The sequence below is a fragment of the Anomaloglossus baeobatrachus genome, chromosome 5 (assembly GCF_048569485.1).
Source record: "Anomaloglossus baeobatrachus isolate aAnoBae1 chromosome 5, aAnoBae1.hap1, whole genome shotgun sequence".
Lineage (NCBI taxonomy): Eukaryota > Metazoa > Chordata > Amphibia > Anura > Aromobatidae > Anomaloglossus > Anomaloglossus baeobatrachus.
This window is the reverse complement of record NC_134357.1, coordinates 437,803,099-437,824,897: the sequence shown is the minus strand read 5'-3', so window position 1 is coordinate 437,824,897 and position 21,799 is coordinate 437,803,099. Positions and strand designations below refer to the sequence as shown.

At 48.5% G+C, this 21,799-nt stretch overlaps 1 pseudogene; it reads left to right on the top strand.

Annotated features, from left to right (window-relative positions):
• The first annotated feature begins 17,008 nt into the window (after positions 1-17,008).
• LOC142312789 (RNA-binding protein FXR1 pseudogene) overlaps positions 17,009-21,799 on the top strand; it is a 116,763-nt pseudogene continuing 111,972 nt past the window's right edge.

The following is a 21,799-nucleotide window of genomic DNA, read 5'->3' as shown; positions in this document are numbered from 1 at the left end:
ATGGTCGACTTTCAAATGACTGCCATGGTCACCACCCACCTTGAAAAGTCCCCCCCCATATACAAATTAGCCATGAACAGGAAATTGATATCACCAACCATTCCCATTTTATTTAGGTGTACCCATATAAATGGTCCACCCTGTATAGCAGAGCATAAGAAAGCTGGGTGCTGAGAGAAAGAGCCTCTTTCCCTCAACACAAAACTTTCCCATCCCATGCTTGTATCTTTGTCCCCCTTTGTATAAAGGTCCCCAAAAACAATAATGGCCGCCATATAGGCTTCCATATAGTATAAAGGGTTCCACATTACCCTTCATATAATAGAATGCACCCCCATAGTCCTCCATGTATTATAATGCATTTTAAATAGTCCTCCATGTATAAAGTAGCCCTCATAGCCCTCCAATTATTATAATGCAACTCCCATAGTCCTCCATCTATATATATAATTGCCTTATTCTGTCTGTCTGTCTGTCATGCTTCAAAATTGTGTCCTTCCGGTGACATTGTGTCCTTACGGTGACACAAAGCTGATTGGCCGCTGGGCTCGCCATGGCCCCGCCCCCCCACACGGATTGGCCTCTCGCCCCGGCTCTCTGCAGGCCCCGCCCCCCTCACGCAATGCACGCTCGCTCTGGCCCAACTGACACGGAGCTCCGATTCCCAGGTGAGTACACACACACATCACACTCACTCTCACACACACCTCACACATCACAACATCCTGGGATATCGCTTGCTTCTACACCGGCTCCGTCAGGATCCCAGCAGCGCCAGACATAACCTTGCGATGCTGGGATCTTGACGGAGGCCGTGAAAGCTGGTAACCATTATACACATCGGGTAACTAAGGTCCCTTAGTTACCCGATGTGTATCATAGTTACCAGTGTACACCGGCTCCCACTCACTCTCACACACACCTCACACACACATCACATCGCATTCACACATCAAGGTCCTGCAGCGGCGGAAAATACAGACACATAACAGCACACACACACACATACACACATCAGATCACACTCACCCTCACACACACATCACATCGCATCCACATACTCACAACATCCTGGGATATTGCTTGCTTCTCGGCGGCGATACTGTGCTGTGAGCTTCCAGGACCTGACGGAGGATCACATGGCCAGAAGCATGTGATATCTCCGGATGTTGTGAGTATCAGCGCGTATGTGCGATTTCATCAGTGTCTGTGTGTGTGAGTGTATGCGATCGGGTGTGTGTGAGTGTATGCGATCGGGTGTGTGTGAGTGTATGCGATCGGGTGTCTGTGAGTGTATGCGATCGGTTGTGTGTGTGAGTGTATGCGATCGGGTGTGTGTGAGTGTATGCGATCGGGTGTGTGTGAGTGTATTCCATCGGGTGTGGGTGAGTGTATGCGATCGGTTGTGTGTGTGAGTGTATGCGATCGGGTGTGGGTGAGTGTCGGCAGAGGAGCACGGCGTGCTGGAGGAGGCTGGGAGCAGAGAGGCTGATCTTGGGGAAGGCTGGGAGGGGGAGGCTGATGCTGGGGGAGACTGGGAGAGGAAGGCTAATGCTGAAGGAGGCTGGGAGGAGAGAGGCTGATCCTGGGGAAGGCTGGGAAGGGGAGGCTGATGCTGAGGGAGGCTGGAAGGAGAGAGGCTGAGGCTGGGAGGAGAGAGGCTGATGCTGGGGAAGGCTGGAAGGAGAGAGGCTGAGGCTGGGAGGAGAGAGGCTGATGCTGGGGAAGGCTGATGCTGAGGGAGGCTGGGAGGGGAAAGCTGATGCTGGGGAAGGCTGGGAGGACGGAGGCTGGGAGGAGAGAGGCTGATCCTGGGGAAGGCTGGGAGAGGGAGGCTGATGCTGGGGGAGGCTGGAAGGAGAGAGGGTGATGCTGGGAGAGGCTGGAAGGAGAGAGGCTGATGCTGGGGGAGGCTGATGCTGGGGAAGGCTGGGAGGACGGAGGCTGGGAGGAAAGAGGCTGATCCTGGGGAAGGCTGGGAGAGGGAGGCTGATGCTGGAGGAGGCTGGAAGGAGAGAGGCTGATGCTGGGGGAGGCTAGAAGGAGAGAGGCTGATGCTGGGGAAGGCTAGAAGGAGAGAGGCTGATGCTGCGGGCAGAGAGGCTGATGCTGCGGGCAGAGAGGCTGATGCTGGTGCAGCATGGGGAATGGAGCACGATGGGGGGTGCGCAGCATGGGGGATGGAGCACGATGGGGAGTGCGCAGCATGGGGGATGGAGCACGTTTGGGAGTGCGCAGCATGGCGGATGGACCACGTTTGGGAGTGCGCAGCATGGAGGATGGAGCACGTTTGGCAGTGCGCAGCATGGCGGATGGACCACGTTTGGGAGTGAGCAGCATGGCGGATGGAGCACGTTTGGGAGTGCGCAGCATGGCGGATGGAGCACGTTTGGGAGTGCGCAGCATGGCGGATGGAGCACGTTTGGGAGTGCGCAGCATGGCGGATGGACCACGTTTGGGAGTGCGCAGCATAGCGGATGGACCACGTTTGGGAGTGCGCAGCATGGCGGATGGACCACGTTTGGGAGTGCGCAGCATGGCGGATGGACCACGTTTGGGAGTGCGCAGCATGGCGGATGGAGCACGTTTGGGAGTGCGCAGCATGACGGATGGAGCACGTTTGGGAGTGCGCAGCATGGCGGATGGAGCACGTTTGGGAATGCGCAGCATGCCGGATGGTGCACGATGGGGAGTGCGCAGTATGGCGGATGGAGCACGTTTAGGAGTGCGCAGTATGGCGGATGGAGCACGTTTGGGAGTGCGCAGCATGGCGGATGGAGCACGTTTGGGAGTGTGCAGCATGACGGATGGACCACGTTTGGGAGTGCGCAGCATGGCGGATGGAGCACGTTTGGGAGTGCGCAGCATGGCGGAAGGAGCACGTTTGGGAGTGCGCAGCATGGCGGGTGGAGCACGTTTGGGAGTGCGCAGCATGGCGGATGGAGCATGATGGGGGGTGCGCAGCATGGCGGATGGAGCACGTTTGGGAGTGCGCAGCATGGCGGATGGAGCACGTTTGGGAGTGTGCAGCATGGCGGATAGAGCATGATGGGGAGTGCGCAGCATGGCGGATGGAGCACGTTTGGGAGTGCGCAGCATGGGGGATGCAGCACGATGGGGAGTGCGCAGTATGGCGGATGGAGCACGTTTGGGAGTGCGCAGCATGGCGGATGGACCACGTTTGGGAGTGCGCAGCATGGCGGATGCAGCACGTTTGGGAATGCGCAGCATGGGGGATGCAGCACGATGGGGAGTGCGCTGCATGGGGGATGGAGCACGATGGGGGGTGTGCAGCATGGGGGATGGAGCACGTTTGGGAGTGCGCAGCATGGCGGATAGAGCACGATGGGGAGTGCGCAGCATGGCGGATGGAGCACGTTTGGGAGTGCGCAGCATGGGGGATGCAGCACGATGGGGAGTGCGCAGTATGGCGGATGGAGCACGTTTGGGAGTGCGCAGCATGGCGGATGGACCACGTTTGGGAGTGCGCAGCATGGCGGATGGAGCACGTTTGGGAGTGCGCAGCATGGGGGATGCAGCACGATGGGGAGTGCGCTGCATGGGGGATGGAGCATGATGGGGGGTGCGCAGCATGGGGGATGGAGCACGATGGAAGGTGCACACCTCCCCCCAACACACACACACACGCGCACTGCACAACACACACACACTGGGAACCACAAACAACGCCCTACACAGACACCCACACACACAGACAACGCTGCACACACACAACACCCAACACACAAACACCGCAGCACACACTAATATACGCACATACCGCACAACACACACATTGCTCAAAACATACCTCCCCCCAAAACACACCACACACACACAAACCGCACAACACACACACACACAACGCTACAGACACACAGCGCTCCACAAACAACGCAACACACGCAACACACATACAACACCGCTCTCACCCCCCGCCACACCCAGAACATGTACAGCGCCCTACACAAACACTTGGTAACTACACACAACAACATCTATATATATATATATAACAAAAATCATACATGAACTACACAATACGTAAATTCTAGAATACCCGATGCGTAGAATCGGGCCACCTTCTAGTATATTATAATTCACTCCATAATCTTCCATTTATTATACTGCACCCCATAGTCCTCCATACATTATACTGCACCACATAGTCCTCCATATATTATAATGCAGCCCCTATATTCCTGCATGTATTATAATGCACCCCCATAGTCCTCTATGTTTTATAATACCCCCATAGTCCATGTTTAAGGTAGCCCCCATAGTCCTTCATATACAGTGGAACCTTGGATTAAGAGTAACTTGATTTGAGAGCGTTTTGCAAGACAAGCAAAGATTTTAACAAATTTGTAACTTGGTTTAAGAGCAATGATTTGCAAGAAGAGCAAATACTCACCGTGCACACGTCTGGTTCTGTCTTTTCACCACGCTCTGTCCCGCTCTGGAGGTACCTTTCTGTCCATATGTACTGTACACAGTATATCATTATACAGTACAGTATACACTATATAGCATGTGTATAAATTTGTATTTGTGGATACAGTACTGTATTCTCTTTCTGCTAACCAGTGCAGCACATTGCTTATACTCTACCTCTCGCACACCAACAATTCTACTGTAAGCTAAAGTGCAGTTTAATTTGTTTTTGTTTTCTACTGTACAGTATTTTGTATTAGTGTACTGTAATAATGTTATATGAATACAGTACATTATTTTCTATTACTGTAATAGGTTTGTATAAATACAGCAAATATTTTTGGGTTGTGGAACGAATTGTCTGTGTTTCAATTATTTCCTATGGGAAAATTCGCTTTGATATGAGTAACTTGGTTTAAGAGCACAGTTCCGGAACCAATTATCCTCGTAATCCAAGGTTCCACTGTATTATAATGCAGCCCCCATAATCCTATATATATTATAATGCAGCCCAATAGACCTTCATATTGTATTATGCAGCCCCACAGTCCTCCATCTATTATATACCCCCATAGTCCATGTATAAGGTGTTCTTCATATTGTATTATGCAGCCCCATAGTCACCCATGTATAATGCACCCATATAGTCATGTAGAAGGTGTCCTTCATAATGTATTATGCAGCCCCATACTCCTCCATGTATAAAGCACCCCTATAGGCCGCTAGCCACCGTGCACTCACTGATTAAAAATAAACAAGTCCTCACCTCTCCTCGTCCCCCCGCTGCTCCAGCCAGCGTCCTCCCGTCCTGCGCTCTGCAGTCTCAGGACAGCAGTCACACAGTGGTGACGTCACCGTGCTCTGCTGCACTGAGACGTCAAGCGCAGGCACAGGGGGAGAATAATGAAGCATATAGCGAAGCACTCAGCTCCAGCCTTCATCATTGCTGTGTGCGACGAAGGGTGAGGGCCCATAGCGGGTCTGCCACAGAACAGCGCAGCTCCTTTCTTAGGCCTCTTTCACACGTCTGTTTCTCCGGTATGTGTTTGTCCTGTTTCCTCACGTACCGGAGACACGGGCACACGTAGACCCATTAAAATTAATGGGTCTGCGCTCACGTGCGTAGTCTGCCATGGACTGTGTGTACGTGTGGAGCATACGTGTGCCCGTATGCTCCACACGTAGACATGTCCATTTTTCGCCGCATCACGGGTTTCACACTACCCGCAAACGGACCACACGGAGGTGTTCCGAGTGACATGCACCGGAGAAAATGTGATGCCCTGGACACCCAGGGGTCACAGGTCACTACACTCACCACATACATCCCCACCCCAGTAAGGTACCACCAGTCAACTAAAAGACCTGATTGCCTCCCTCAGAGTCAGACAGGCACACCAGGTGGGCGGAGTCAGGCGGAAAGACACGCCCTCTGAGGAGTCTGCTGGCCTGAGGCAGGAAAACACTAGGGAGTTCAAGTTTAGAGTTTGAGGAGAGAGGAGCTCAGTTCCGTGTGTGGCCTGGCTTGGAGTCTAGAACCCCAGATCAGTCAAGCAGGCAGACGGTAGTGGCTGCCTGCAGGAGACCGGGAATACGACCAGCAGAACCATAAGGGACCGGGACAGGGTAGTGGCCCGCCGGAACCGAACCGGGGAGCTAACTGGATACCGGAGCATCAGGCAGGGTACTCAGACCCCGACTAGGCTATAAGCCACCACCATAGTCAAATCAACTGATTGCGGTCTGGACCTCAGGGGTTCATTCCCACCTAAGTCCCGATTGAAAGCAACAGCCCAACCTGTCCGGATAGTAGCCACCGCCAGAGGCCAGAGATCCAAGGGCCAGAGACTGCGGGCAAACGGGCTCCTACGACACATACACGCCGGGGAGCGGGCTACCAGTACCCAGGCAAGGTAGCCAAAATCACATAAAGGTGCAGGAGATAGGCGGACATTACCAACCTATCTGGAGAAACTGCAGCCAGCTGCGGGCCCCGTTCGTCACCCCGTTTGGTTTACCAGTGACTCTGTGTGGTTTAATCGTGAGTACACCAGTGCCATCAGCCACCGCACCGCGCTGCATCGCAACCCTGCCCCTGCACCCCGACCTTCACCACAAGGCCCCGGGACCAACATCCCCTACCCACGGAGGGGTCAACACCTAGCTGCGCCCCTACACCGCTCCCGGGATTCCCCGTACCTTTACCGCAGCGGTGGTGTCCACCATCACCACAACCCGTGGGTGGCGTTACGAACTTTCCTAAATACAACCACCCCCACAACCCCTGCGTGCACCGCCACTACTCCCTTCCAGAGCGACGTGACCACCAGGTCCGGAAGCGCTCGGGCCACCAACACACGCAAGCCCGGACCCGAGTGGCTCGGCGGTCGCAGCCGAGGCCGCGGGGTGGTACAAAAACACACGTGTCTGAGAAAAAATAACAAATCTTTACTCACCTTCTCCAGCCCTGCAGTCTCTGCCGTTGCTGTCACTTGCTTCCGACCGCCGCTCATTATGCTCATTGCATATTCACTTCACTGCGGCCGGAAGCAGCAGCAGCGGGGAGTCGGCAGGACCGGAGACCAAAGATCAGCACCACGGACAGCGAAGCCAGGGACAGGTGAGCAGAAAGTTCCCGTTCTCTGTTTGTTATCACGGATAACACACGGAGAACACACATGTGCCATAAATACGGCTCACGGAGGGCAATACGCACCTTTGACACGTCCGTGAAAAACGTGCGTCATTTTCACGGACGTGTAAAAGAGGCCTTACAGAGAGGAGGCGGCTGCTTCTCCCTGCAGGGCGGGCACCGGGCCCCTAACCCTGCCAGGCCCGGTCGCGATGGTGACCTCTGCAGCCATGGTCGTTACACCCCTGTTGATAAGTGTCTTTTATACAGGTAATGAGTTCAAACAATTAATACAGAGTAGAAAAAGTGCAGAGTAGAAAGGCTTCTTAAAGAAAAAATATCAGGTCTGTGGGAGCCAAAATTCTTGTTGATTTGATTGATCAAATATTTATTTCATGAAAAAAAAATCACATTAATTATTTCAAAAACCTACAATGTGATTTCCTGTGATTTTTTTGTATTCTTTCTGTCACAGATGAAGTGTACCTATAATAAAAATTACAGACCTCTTTATTCTGTGTAGGTGGGAAAACTTGCTAAATTGGCAGTGTATGAAATACTTCTTTTCCCCACTGTAAGTGCTTTCTTCAAAAACAGTGCCTCTTCTGTCCACAGATCAAATGTGATAACACAGTTCAAGAAGAAAGCAGCCATGTTTCACCAGTCTTGGAAAACACTTTGAAATTAAACTATTTAGCGCAAGTCATATTCCGACCCTGAACAAAACGTCTTGCTGCGTCCGGTGCTATTTTTACCCCTAGGCCATTAAACAATTGCATTGTAGTAATTCTTCAGGCCCATTTGTAAAATCATTGAGCTCGCAATCAATATAATTCTCATCCGGCCTCGGTGTGTAGGCAGCAATGTATCATTGCCGAGGAAACGTAGGTGTCACAAAAAACTGCAAAATAAAAGGAGAACCTCCGAGCAGATGATTGACAGCGCTGCCATTCACGGAGTAGAATGGATTCTATTTATATGGTGGGAGGAGAGGAAAGCGCAGTCACTCGGGACCCATGCAATCAAGATTTTTTTTTAACCTTTTACGTTCATTCGATTACACTAAATGCAACTTGTTCTCTTTTGACATCCATTATCACATCATTTTCGATTGCATTGTGGTCTTGTTTCATGTAGGGATCCCCAAAGATAAATGAACAAAAATGGCCACCACCATGTCACCTTGCTTTGTGGGATACTAGAAAGGCTTATCTGTCTACATATTCAGTGGTATGTGACATGGGATAATACTATTAAATTACAAGGCCCATTTTTCCAATTATGTTTCTGACAACTCAAAGGGTATGTTCACACTGCCTCTTCTTCCAGCAGTTTTTTTTTTTTCAAGACTAAGGCATTACAGCATTTTCTAATCCTAAGGCATGGTTTTTCGCTCTTTTTGGATTTTCCTAAGTGCTTTCAATAGATAAAAAAATGACTTATTCATACAGGTGCATCTCAATCAATTATAATATCATCAAAAAGTTGATTTATTTCAATAATTCAATACAAAAATGTGACGCCCCTGGACTATTCAGGTCGTCACAGGTGTGTCGCCCACCACTCCCCAGGACATCTATCCTCTTGCAGGGACGCCGCGGGCACCCACCTTGTTGGTACTTCTGGCCACAGGTCAGTCAGGTTTTCTTTATATCTAGTCGTGACGCCACTCTCGGTAATTGCAGTCAGGATGAGGGGTGACCGCCACTGCAGTTTAGCGAGCGTCTGGGGCTGATGGTATGTGCAGTTAGATGGTGTGGCCTCCCAAGAGTGAGGCTGGCCCCAGGGGCTCGGGTGTATGTGTGTAGAACCACAGGTCGCAGAAGAACTCACACACAGTCCAGAATGTCTTTCACGGTTTTTACTGACTTTCAGTTGTTTTCTGTGAGATGCCCGGGCGATGCTGAGATAGACCAGGGTGTACCAGGTATCCTTTCAGGCTGGTCCAGGGGTGACTGTCAACTGGCCTTCCTAGCCCTTCTTGTTTCGGATAACCCCCGACTTGAAGTATATGGGATTCATCCAGGGAAGTCGCATCTGCCTTTTCTCCCCTTTCTGGCCCATTTGCTGACAGCGTGGACCAAGTAAAGATGGCTTCTTGCCCTATCTCACTTATGGGCCCCCTCGTTGCTGCTGATGCTGCGGACTCTGTGTTGGTTGGTGAGACACACCCAGCACCCTCACCAGCAGGTTTAGCAGATCGAGTAAATGGATTTCTACTCTAGGGACCTGTTTCCCCGTGCAGGCCTGGTCTAACCAAAAGTCTCTGTACTCAATCACCCCACTTCTTCCTGAGGTGTCTGTCAAGCTGAATACTTGCTAGCCGTACTCCCCCGCCGAAAGCCATTACACGTGCAGGGTCTGACTAGTGACCCCGCGCACATCCTCCTTCTGCGATTGCACACTGCGCTTCCTCACTTCAGACTGGTTCACTACTGCTTCCCCTCTGTGCCTGCCTCTGCAACCTAGCAACCAGCTTCTCTACCGCACCCCATGAATGGAGGTGGAGGCCACGCCACCTCCTCGGTCTGCCCAGGGGTCCCTTCAAGATATGTGTGAGACCTAGTCACCATGTGTCTGTGTGTTCACACCCTATTCCAGCCATCAGGATTACCTGTTTGCACTCACCCAGCGTGGGTGCAGTACTCAGTGGTGCCTGGTGCCTGACCAGGTCAGGGGCGCCACACAGGGTACTGCACAAACTGCCCTACCCATGCAGTATTCAACCCCCCATGGTTCTGGGTCTCTATCCTACAGTATTGCCTCCATCAGCATTCACAAATCCTAGATACACCTTGCACCACACCTGTCAGACACACCAGTGGGCTGCTTAAGCAGGAATAGGGCTGCCCACCTAAGGGTCAGACAGGGAGGTGGGAGGTGTCAGTTGAGTTGGGTAGGAACCCTCGAGCTGTGAGGAGCTCTGAGGAAGCTGGGAGTTGGAGCTCCCGGGGAAGAAGTAAACCAGGTCGCAGATGGTGGTCTGGACCAAGAGGAGTCGGACCCCCGATCGCAGGGGATTGAGGCTAGGTGCCTGGGACCCATCAATGAGGACGGTCAGAAGCCTGGTCCTATCACCGGTCCGGGACCGAAGGCACGATAGGGTACACGGACCCTAGGTCAGGGAGAAGCTTCAGGCAACCTGGCAATTAACCTGCGGAGAACGGGGCCTTTATGGACTGTTCCCACCAGCTCAGAGATCGGGGGCACTAGCGCAACGAGGGGATAGGGCTTTCCTAGCAAGCAGCCCATTGAAATCCCAAGCGTGAGCCCCTGAGAGCAGGCTGCTCCACTTAGCCACAGTGGGGAGCGGGGCCCGGACAGCTCCAAGCTACTGGGCCACAACGGACAATCTAAAACTTAGTGCCAGGAGACAGGTTACGGACCACCGGCAGTACTGTGTGGGACGGGACCCTGACGAGCTCCCCCCGAGAGGCAACGGCGTTCAGAGACTTGGCTTACCCTGTTGTCAGCGTCTGCTTCATTGCTGAGTGAGTACCCTACTGACTCCTGCCCTGCGTCCCCGCATCTCCCACCAGAGTCCCTGGGCCTACCCCTACCCGTGTAGGGCAACATCACCAAGCTGCCCCACTGCATCACCCCGGGTACTCCCAACGGCAGCGGCGGTACTCCCCAATTACCGCACACCACGGGTGGCGTCACGAACTACACCAAATCCCCTGTAAATACCCCCTTTACATTTGAGTGTGGCCCCTAAGCCCCCAGGTCCGGAGACCATCGAGCCACGAACGATCACCACCCCCGGATCCGAGTGGTTCGATCCGCTGCTGGGGCGTCACAAAAACACATATATTATATAGAGTTATTACAGAGTAATCTATTTCAAATGTTTATTTCTGTTAATTAGGATGATTATGGCTTACAGCCAATGAAAACACAAGCAATGACCTTTTATAGCTTACCCTCCTTGTGGAGTGTGTCAATGACTTCCTTCTGGACATCTGTCAAGTCAGCAGTCTTCCCCATGATTGTGAAGCCTACTGACCCAGACTAAAGGACCATTTTAAACGCTTAGGAAGCCTTTGCATGTGTTTGTGGTAATTATTCTAATTTTCTGAGATAATGACTTTTGGGTTTTCATTGGCTGTAAGCCATAGTCACAGAAATAAACACTTGAAATAGATCACTCTGTGAGGAATGACTCTATATAATATGTGTTTCCCTTTTTGTATTGAATTATTGAAATAAATTAACTTTTTAATGATATTCTAATTTATTGAGATGCACCTGTTCAGGCTTTCTGAGCGTCTTTTAAATGCTTCAGGTTTTAAATAACGCCTGGTTCAAGAAAAGAAAGTGTATAGCAATTTCTTGAAAAGGCTCCAAAGTAGGCGTTGTTTAATAAAAATAAAAAAAAACATGAAAAAAACCTCTTCCAAAACAACTTCAGGAACAGCTTCAGGCAACGAAAAATGCCACCTAAATGTATGTGTGGGGTTTTTTTTTTAAAGACATTTCTGCTTGAAAAATGAATAGCCAATGACCAGAATGGAGAACTTGCCTCATAATTCAACAGCTTGTTCCAATATTTTTACTTTTTACTTTAGTCATAGCCGCTACTATTCTAGAAATCTCTGTGATGACCCATATCACCACAAGTCCAAATTATCTTGGGCTAGGTTCACACTGAGTTTTTTTTTGCGGATGCTCCAAAATCCTCCTCAAAAACTGTTTCAAATACTCTTTGAATACTCTTCTTCTTCAAGAATAGAAAATCCACTTTGTTATTCACACGGCAAATTTTTGAAGAGATTTTTTTCATGTCACTTCTTTGAGGTGATTTCCTCCTGGAATCAGCGTCACGCCTGACACTGTCACTAGTCAAAAGGCCATAAACAGCATGTGGGAAATAAAAAAAAACAACACTTCTAAAACCTCTTCAAAAAACGTGCACCTAGCCTTAGGTGAGCTGTTTGTCTTATTGGTTGTCACTCAAGCTTTTCCAGACTTACATAGAAACTGAATCGTGAGTCTAATGAATCCTAATTATTTGTCTTTTCCATACGAATAAGATAATGGTGACTTCAGCGTCACTTGTAGATTTGTCACACGTGCTAAAAACAAAGACGAAGGGGAAGTGACATTTTCATCCAAATCCCTGTCAAAATGTCTGCAGCCGATGATCAAAAAGTGCGCGCAGGTCCTCCTGCCTATTACATTGGTTGCTATGGGTTACTGGCACTTGTGCCATGTTATTCGGTGAGTGGGTAGAGTGTATAATTGTATCACGCGAAGATGCAGCGTTCCTACAATTGTGCTCAAAAGTTTACATACCCCGGCAGATTTTTTGCTTTCATGGCCTTTTTTCAGAGAATATGAATGATAACACAAAATATTTTTTTCCACTCATGGTTCCTCTTCGTCTTTGTGTTTAGCACGTGTGACAAATCTACAAGTGAAGCTGAAGTCACCATTATCTTATACGTATGGAAAAGACAAATAATTAGGATTCATTAGACTCACGGTATATATATATACATATATACAGTGCCTACAAGTAGTATTCAACCCCCTGCAGATTTAGCAGGTTTACACATTCGGAATTAACTTGGCATTGTGACATTTGGACTGTAGATCAGCCTGGAAGTGTGAAATGCACTGCAGCAAAAAAGAATGTTATTTCTTTTTTTTTTTTTTTTAAATTGTGAAAAGTTGATTCAGAGGGTCATTTATTATTCAACCCCTCAAACCACAAGAATTCTGTTTGGTTCCCCTAAAGCATTAAGAAGTATTTCAGGCACAAAGAACAATGAGCTTCACATGTTTGGATTAATTATCTCTTTTTCCAGCCTTTTCTGACTAATTAAGACCCTCCCCAAACTTGTGAACAGCACTCATACTTGGTCAACATGGGAAAGACAAAGGAGCATTCCAAGGCCATCAGAGACAAGATCGTGGAGGGTCACAAGGCTGGCAAGGGGTACAAAACCCTTTCCAAGGAGTTGGGCCTACCTGTCTCCACTGTTGGGAGCATCATCCGGAAGTGGAAGGCTTATGGAACTGCTGTTAGCCTTCCACGGCCTGGACAGCCTTTGAAAGTTTCCACCTGTGCCGAGGCCAGGCTTATCCGAAGAGTCAAGGCTAACCCAAGGACAACAAGGAAGGAGCTCCAGGAAGATCACATGGCAGTGGGGACATTGGTTTCAGTCAATACCATAAGTAACGTACTCCACCGCAATGGTTTCCGTTCCAGATGAGCCCGTAAGGTACCTTTACTTTCAAAGCGTCATGTCAAGGCTCGTCTACAGTTTGCTCATGATCACTTGGAGGACTCTGAGACAGACTGGTTCAAGGTTCTCTGGTCTGATGAGACCAAGATCGAGATCTTTGGTGCCACCACAAACGTGACGTTTGGAGACTGGATAGCACTGCATACCACCCCAAGAATACCATCCCTACAGTCAAGCATGGTGGTGGCAGCATCATGCTGTGGGGCTGTTTCTCAGCCAAGGGGCCTGGCCATCTGGTCCGCATCCATGGGAAGATGGATAGCACGGCCTACCTGTAGATTTTTTCCTAGAACCTCCGCTCCTCCATCAAGGATCTTAAGATGGATCGTCATTTCATCTTCCAACAAGACAACGACCCAAAGCACACAGCCAAGAAAACCAAGGCCTGGTTCAAGAGGGAAAAAATCAAGGTGTTGCAGTGGCCTAGTCAGTCTCCTGACCTTAACCCAATTGAAAACTTGTGGAAGGAGCTCAAGATTAAAGTCCACATGAGACACCCAAAGAACCTAGATAACTTGGAGAAGATCTGCATGGAGGAGTGGGCCAAGATAACTCCAGAGACCTGTGCCAGCCTGATCAGGTCTTATAAAAGACGTTTATTAGCTGTAATTGCAAACAAGGGTTATTCCACAAAATATTAAACCTAGGGGTTGAATAATAATTGACCCACACTTTTATGTTGAAAATTTATTAAAATTTAACTGAGCAACATAACTTGTTGGTTTGTAAGATTTATGCATCTGTTAATAAATCCTGCTCTTGTTTGAAGTTTGCAGGCTCTAACTTATTTGCATCTTATCAAACCTGCTAAATCTGCAGGGGGTTGAATACTACTTGTAGGCACTGTATATATATATATATATATATATATATATATATATATTTGTAAGGCTGCAATCGGCAATGTGGCAGATGGCCGGTATGTGTCACAGAGGTGGAAATCCTCTGCGATCTGAACCTGGAATGTTTCTCTGGAACTTGTTGTTCCATGAGGATTGTTGTACACATTCAGGGCTGGGTTCATGGGATGGTCAGAAGTGATGGGCGGGACTGACCATCCACATACCTCCCATACGTAGGTGTGTCTCATGGGATTTAATGGGGTTGTCGTTTGTCACATGATCTCCGTGTGCTGGTGGGAGCCATCTTGGTTGGAGCACATGTGCAGGAGATCCTATGCATACAGAGCTAGTGAGGGCTCTGAAATGTCATGGAGCTGCAGAATCCACTGAGGATTTGAGGAATTGGAACGTGTACAAGGGTCGGGATGGTGAGCCAAGTGTGAGAGTCTCCCTGGACTGGATGGAGGCAGACTGACAGCCTGCAAACCTACTGGCAGGTAACACCCCAAAAGGGGGACTATACTGGCTGATGCCAGAGAATGAACTGTATGAACAATCGGCAGTTTAAACAGACAGTGAGACGTTGTCCTGCGGGAGAGTGGCTGTGGCCCATTACACTGCGTGGTTTATGAGGATGTGAATAAATGACCAAGATTGTTTAAGTGACAAAGTGCTCGTGTGTGTCTTGATCCCGCTGCCAGACGTGTGCCCAAAGATGTGCAGGGGCCAGGTCATCACATTATGGTGGAGAATGCGGGCATATGGCCTGGTTGCTAGGGGCAACGCAGCCTGGTTGCTAGGGGCAACGGCCTAGGACATATTCCTGTGGATATGGACTGCTTATGTGGATCGGCGGGTCCACGAAATTTTTTTGAAGCGGTTTGCGGTGGATCGGTGGGTCCACGTAAATTGACGGCGCACTCAAGCGGCTTGCGGTGGATCGGCGGGTCCACGAAGTTCCGGGAAAGCTGAGCGACCATGAGTGGAGCAGCAAGCCTGGATGTTATGGAGGAGCTGTACCAGTTCCTTGTGCGTGGACAACAGGAGCTGTCAGTGCGCAGGGATGTGGCAGCAATGGACCAGTTTGTGAGTTCCCTTCTGGGGCCAGTACGGGCACAGGGTACCCAGGGAGATAAAGGGGAACAGTGTGAACTGGGATCTAAAGACACTGCAAGGAAGCCACAGAAATCCCAGAAGGGGGTGGAGTCCCATAAAGGGGTGGTTGCCCATAAGGGGATGGAGTCCAATAAAGCGGTGGATGCCCAAAAGGGGGAGGAGTCCCAGAAAGCGGTGGTCCCCCAAAATGGTGCGGAGCATCCCAAATCCAAGGGTGAAGTGGCGCAGATGGACTGTAGCCAGTGACAACAGTGTTCATGCCACAAGTGTCCGGTTTGCAGTATAGACCACCCATCCGACAAGAAGCCACGTCTGTGTTCCGTGGAAGTGGATGGGGAATCTGTAACAGGAGTCGTAGACTCAAGGAGCTTGGTGACCCTGGTGAGGGCCACCTCTGATGTCCACTTGATTCCAGGAAGGAAGATCCACGTCGGCTGCACCCACAATAATGAGACAGAATACCCCGTATCCAGCGTGGTCATTAAGACAGCCAGGGACTTGGTGAAGTCTCAGATTTACTGCACCCAATTATTATAGGTTGGGACTCTAAATTATTTATGCACTTGTGGAAGCAGGGGGACGTATACGGTTGCGTGTGTAAGAGCCGGAACAGCCCAAAGGAAACCCCACCACATTGGGAGGTGAAAAGGGGTCCTTGTTGTGGAGTTATGTGTGGTAAGGAGGAAATAGCACCTCCTAAAATTGACTGTCCTAAGTTAGGGGTGACCAAAGAAAATGATGGACGGACCCAACTTAGTGACATAAGGACTAAGGGAATAACCAATGGTGTGACCGTTAAAAACGGGGTAGCTCCAGAAAGGGAGGCAGATATCTGGTTAAGAGGGATATGATAGTCCAGGACGCCAGGGGGAGTGATGATGACTCCAGATTGGACACTGACTCTTATACTGTAAAAGGACAAGAGACTGCAGTGAGGTACAGACAATTGAGAAGGGTAAAACCTCCTCCAGACGCCGGAGACGTAATAAGTGCCGAAATGTAGTGCAAGGTATACCGTCTGAGGGTGCAGAGAAAGTGAAGTACCTGGTCGAAGAAAACACGTTGCCAGTAGCAACTGCTAAGGTAGAGTCAGACAGCGATGTCCTACACAAGAAAGAGGAATCAGAAACTGAACTGACACATTGTAACGACAGACATCAGCAGGGTGACATGTCAAAAAATGAGCCAACCAAAGCAGTAATGGTGGTGTCTTCTATAGATTCCAAGCATGAAGCAGAAGGTCTGTCGGATGAGAGCGCTGTAGGAGGTGAAATCCTAGAGGGTAATACAGGACAAGGAATCCTGGAGTGTGTTGGTGAAGTACAAATCCATAGAGGTCATGGTGAGCAGACTGGTAAATTACCCAGTGTTGGGGTGATGGAGGGTGAAAATGGTGCCAAAGTTCTAAGAGGAACAGAGTACCACGCTGAAGCGTGTGACACCCTGGCAGAAAAAAGAAGACTGAAGGTGACACTGCAGAGACCCGCAAGAAAGTTGACAGTAATGCAGTGAAGACCCAAGAGACAGCTGGTGCTGTAGAAGTGAAAAGAGCCTCTGAGGAGGTGAAGTCTGGACCAGAGGTCTCATCAGGAACTGAGAGCCTGAGTGACCTGCCTGGTAAGACCAAGATGGATGACATAGAGATTGTCTTGGTTAAGAAGAGTAGCAAACCCAAAGGCTCTGAGGCTGGAGCTGAACCGGAGGAGTGTGTAACTCAATAGGTGGAGCTGTTGATGAGCGAAAAAGATAGATGCAAGAGACCAAAGGAATGGTCTAATATCCTTGAAGGTAAAGAAACCTGTCCATTCTTTAAGTGCATGGTAGATGTGCCCGAAGACCTAAGAGAAGCCTGTGCCCATAAGTCGATGCATGAGAAGTTTAAGGCCGTAGGGGCCTGTGAAGTGTACTTTGCACCAGAGACTTGTCGGTTGGTGGTGTGCTCTGCAAGTAATGTCACAAAGAAGCGGGTGGCTATCCTGAGTGACATACACCTGCAGTGTCTTCGCACGAAATGGCTCATCTCGGCACAGATGGAAGAAGACACCAGACGCTTGGAGTGTATGAAGCAGCTCACTGCAGAATTTCAGGAAGTTGTGAAGAAATCATTAATTGGGCTCCCGTTAAGAGCGCTGAGAAGTAACATTCAGCAAGCCAGGAAGGTTCCAGGTATTACAGCTGTTGAATTAGAAGAACACAGTGGAACATTCCAAATCTATGGGAAAACTGAAGAAGCAGTGAAAACAGCTCGAAAGCTGTTGGACTTTGTGGAAGAGGTCACACAAGTGCCCAGAGAACTTGTCAAGAAACTGATTGGCAGAAATGGAAGAGTCATGCAGGAGATGGTTGATACGTACGGTGTGACGACAGTAAGACTTGAGGTTCATCATAAAGCCAGGTTACCCTGTGAAGTTAGTATGGTTCCATGTGTCATGGTAGGAACAAAGGAGTGTGTTGAAAAAGTACGAGTTTTTCTAGAATACTGCCTGGGATACCTGGAAGAACTAAAGCAAATGGATCTTGAAAGACAGAAGATTGCAGAGAAACTTTGTCAAGTTAGTGTGAGGTCGCGACCGCTTTCGGGCCAGGGCCCAGAGAAGAAGTGTAGTCCACCTGATGAATGTGTTGCCTTGACTGGCAAGGGAAGTAGGTCCTGTAGGGAAAGGAGCCTAGGTCACAGAAGACCTACTTATACATCAGGCTATGGCACAGACTCTGAAGGGTCCAAGCCCTCGAAGACAAAATCTAAAAGAAAAGATGGAGGGAGTGACTGGTCCATAGCCAAAAGTGGTGGTGGGAAAAGCCGGAGATGGAAAGGTGACCTAAGACATCATGAGAGAAGAGGCCATAGTAGATTGGCAAACAGAGAGTGTGCAGGGTCTAGTTATGGGAGATCTCCTGTCAGCTCGGTGGTGAGGTACCTGGACAATAGCCCCTCTAGTGGACTGGATAGCGCAGAGTCAGGCCGCACGGTAGTTTCGACTAAAGGAGTGTCTCGCTACCACACTGACCGTTGGAGACAGTTATGGAACGATATGTCGGACTGGCGGACGTGTCTGAGAAGAGGGTTCACTGAGGAGGGTTTGGTGACAATGGCGGATGGTATATCAGGAGCAGAAACTCAAAGTTGTCATAGAGGGCCCATTCGACTGGTAGGGTATGGTTTCCCTAATGCCCTGTCTCAGGGTCCCTGTAGGTTGTCAAGTGTTACACCCTACAAGTTGGAACAGAGGGGGGGGATATGTAAGGATGCAACCGGCAATGTGGCAGATGGCCGGTATGTGTCACAGAGGTGGAAATCCTCTGCGATCTGAACCTGGAATGTTTCTCTGGAACTTGTAGTTCCATGAGGATTGTTGTACACAGTCAGGGCTGGGTTTATGGGATGGTCAGAAGTGATGGGCGGGACTGACCATCCACATACCTCCCATACGTAGGTGTGTCTCATGGGATTTAATGGAGTTGTCGTTTGTCACATGATCTCCGTGTGCTCCGTGGTGGGAGCCATCTTGGTTGGAGCACATTTGCAGGAGATCCTGTGCATACAGAGCTAGTGAGGGCTCTGAAATGTCATGGAGCTGCAGAATCCACTGAGGCTTTGAGGAATTGGAACGTGTACAAGGGCCGGGATGGTGAGCCAAGTGTGAGAGTCTCCCTGGACTGGATGGAGGCAGACTGAGGGCCTGCAAACCTACTGGCAGGTAACACCCCAGAAAGGAGAACTATACTGGCTGATGCCAGAGAATAAACTGTATGAACAATCGGCAGTTTAAACAGACAGTGAGACATTGTCCTGCGGGAGAGTGGCTGTGGCCCATTACACTGCGTGGTTTATGAGGATGTGAATAAATCACCGAGATTGTTTAAGTGACAAAGTGCTCGTGTGTGTCTTGATCCCGCTGCCAGACGTGTGCCCAAAGATGTGCAGGGCCCAGGTCGTCACTATATATATATATATATATATATTATATATATACAGTATATATTATATATATATATATATATATATATATATATATTACACATTCCCCATCCTGGTATACTGTACATGTTGGTATAAATTTTTCCCCCCATCCTCGGCCTCTGCCTGGTATATAAATCCTTCTTCCTGGTAAATATGTCTTCCATCCTGGTATGTACTATATGTCCCCCATCCTGAACCCATCTTGTTATCTATGTCCCTCATCCTGGTTTATACAGTTGTGCTCAATAGTTTACATACACTGGCAGATTTTTTGCTTTCTTGGCCTTTTTTTCAGAGAATATGAATTCGCATCCTCGGCCTCTGCCTGGTATATAAATCCACCATCCTGGTAAATATGTCTCCCATCCTGGTATTTATGTCCCCCATCCTGAACGCATCCTGTTATATTTGTCTCTCATCCTGGTTTATATAGTTGTGCTCAATAGTTTACATACACCGGCATATTTTTTGCTTTCTTGACCTTTTTCAGAGGATATGAATGATAACACAAAACCTTTTTTACCACTCATGGCTAGTGGCTGGGTGAAGCCATATACTGTCAAACTACTATGTTTTCTCTTTTTAAATCATAATGACAATTAAAAACATCCAAATGACCCTGATCAAAAGTTCACATATCCTGGTGATTTTGGCCTGATAACATGCACAGAAGTTGACACAAATGGATTTGAATGACTAATAAAAGTAACATCCTTGTCAAGGTCAAAATGACGATGATGATGAGACTCAAAGGATCTCTCGATATCCGGCTGCTGTTTCTAATTAAAAATGTCATGTGTGCACACGAGAATAAATAACTGCACAGCAAGTCAGTTATATCTATCTCCATGACTGGCTCTTGACCAAGTGTGTTTTTTATTGTTTGAAAGAAACTCTAGACCGAGCAGTAAGGGGGTGTAAACAAAAGTTTTAGTCCAATCAGGTATCGTAGGTCAGGGCTTCATGACGTAGAGAGATCTGCATATCCTCCTTGGATTGGTCAGTCCAGGCTCCAGGAATTTTCCTTTGTCCATCTGTCTTGGGTGTAGAACAGGAAATAGCAGCCATCTTCAAGCTATATATATATATATATATATATATATCCTAGTATATACTGAGTCTAAGGAAAATACACTGAATATGCAATATACATATATACATGTTAGTAAGAAACAAAAGCATTCACAAATATGTGTGTTAGTTCACATCTACTGAACTATATAACTGAGTCTATGAAATGGCTGAATTAAGTATTTTTGGATACTCAATTCTTTATCCTCAACAGTCCCCCCTAAAGACTTACTTCTGCCATTTCTAAATTCTAAGGGTACTGTGTTCCCTTAGGAAGAGAGGTAGAAAGATCTGTTGAAAAACCTGCCTAACTGAACGTTGAAACATGGGCGGAAAGGGGAAAGGGGTTTTCTTCACCGGTTTGAGACCAAGGACTCCTAGACGAGTCCTTACCCTTTGTAGTTGGACTTTCCCATGTCTCAAGGTTCTCTAAGTCCTCTCTTCTAACTGTTCTGGCAATGTTGGTCTAAGACTGTACAGGGTTTTCTGAAAAGGATAAGTATGAGCAGAACGCTCAGTGCAGCTCTGGTTGATTAACCCTTCTGCAATGCGAGGTGTGGATCCATAGATTTTTCTGCGGTTGGATCGGCTCATCTAGTGTTGACTCATGGCTCTTTCTCGCTTGTCCTTTAGGATCAATCAGTCTCCTGACTGGAGACCATATGCTAATAGCTCTGATTTAAGATCTGGAATTGGAGAATACACCTGTTTATCACACTATTTAGTCAATTATATAAAAATATACATGTCTATGCTAAACCAAAAACATCTTACATAAAGACTTGTTTATTACGAAAAGAAAACAAAACATATACATTTTGTACACAATTTGCCAGTTTCCACTTTTCTATAAAATATACACTTTTTGTAAACACATTTTTCTTTACATACCACCTTCATGTGCTTCTCAACAATATCGTTTTCTGCACTGGAATGCCTCTGACCTAACCTGGAGAGAGATTTACACAACACGCACAGACTTGCATACAACATGCTCATGATATACATCTATAATCAGTTTGCAGACTCTAAGAATGGGTAGAGCAGGTGCAGGGTGTTTCTACGGACTCTTTACAGTTTTTTCTCACTTCGTTCTAGGCACTTGTCTCACGGGACTGGGTGAATCTGCCTACCTGGGTACTGAACCCTGGCGTCACCAAAGCACACACTGACAATTGTCTTTCACAGATGTTACCTGGGCCATCATTAAGAAGAGCTCTCATGGCAGAGAAAGCTTACCACCCTTTATCCACAGACCTTCCTCAGTCAGCTGGCTCCCTGCATGTCACAGTCCATTCCTTGTTGTATCGCTTGTTCCTGTAGGGATTTAAGAACACAAGGAGTGACAGAAGTCACTGACGTGACCGGTGTCACCAAGGCATGGTCGGTATTGGTGAAAGACTCTCAACTCTAGGCCCGTTCACTGCTTCTTGGTCAGCTGCACCTGTGCAAGGATCTCCATCCGAATCCATCAGCTCAGATCTAGACTTTC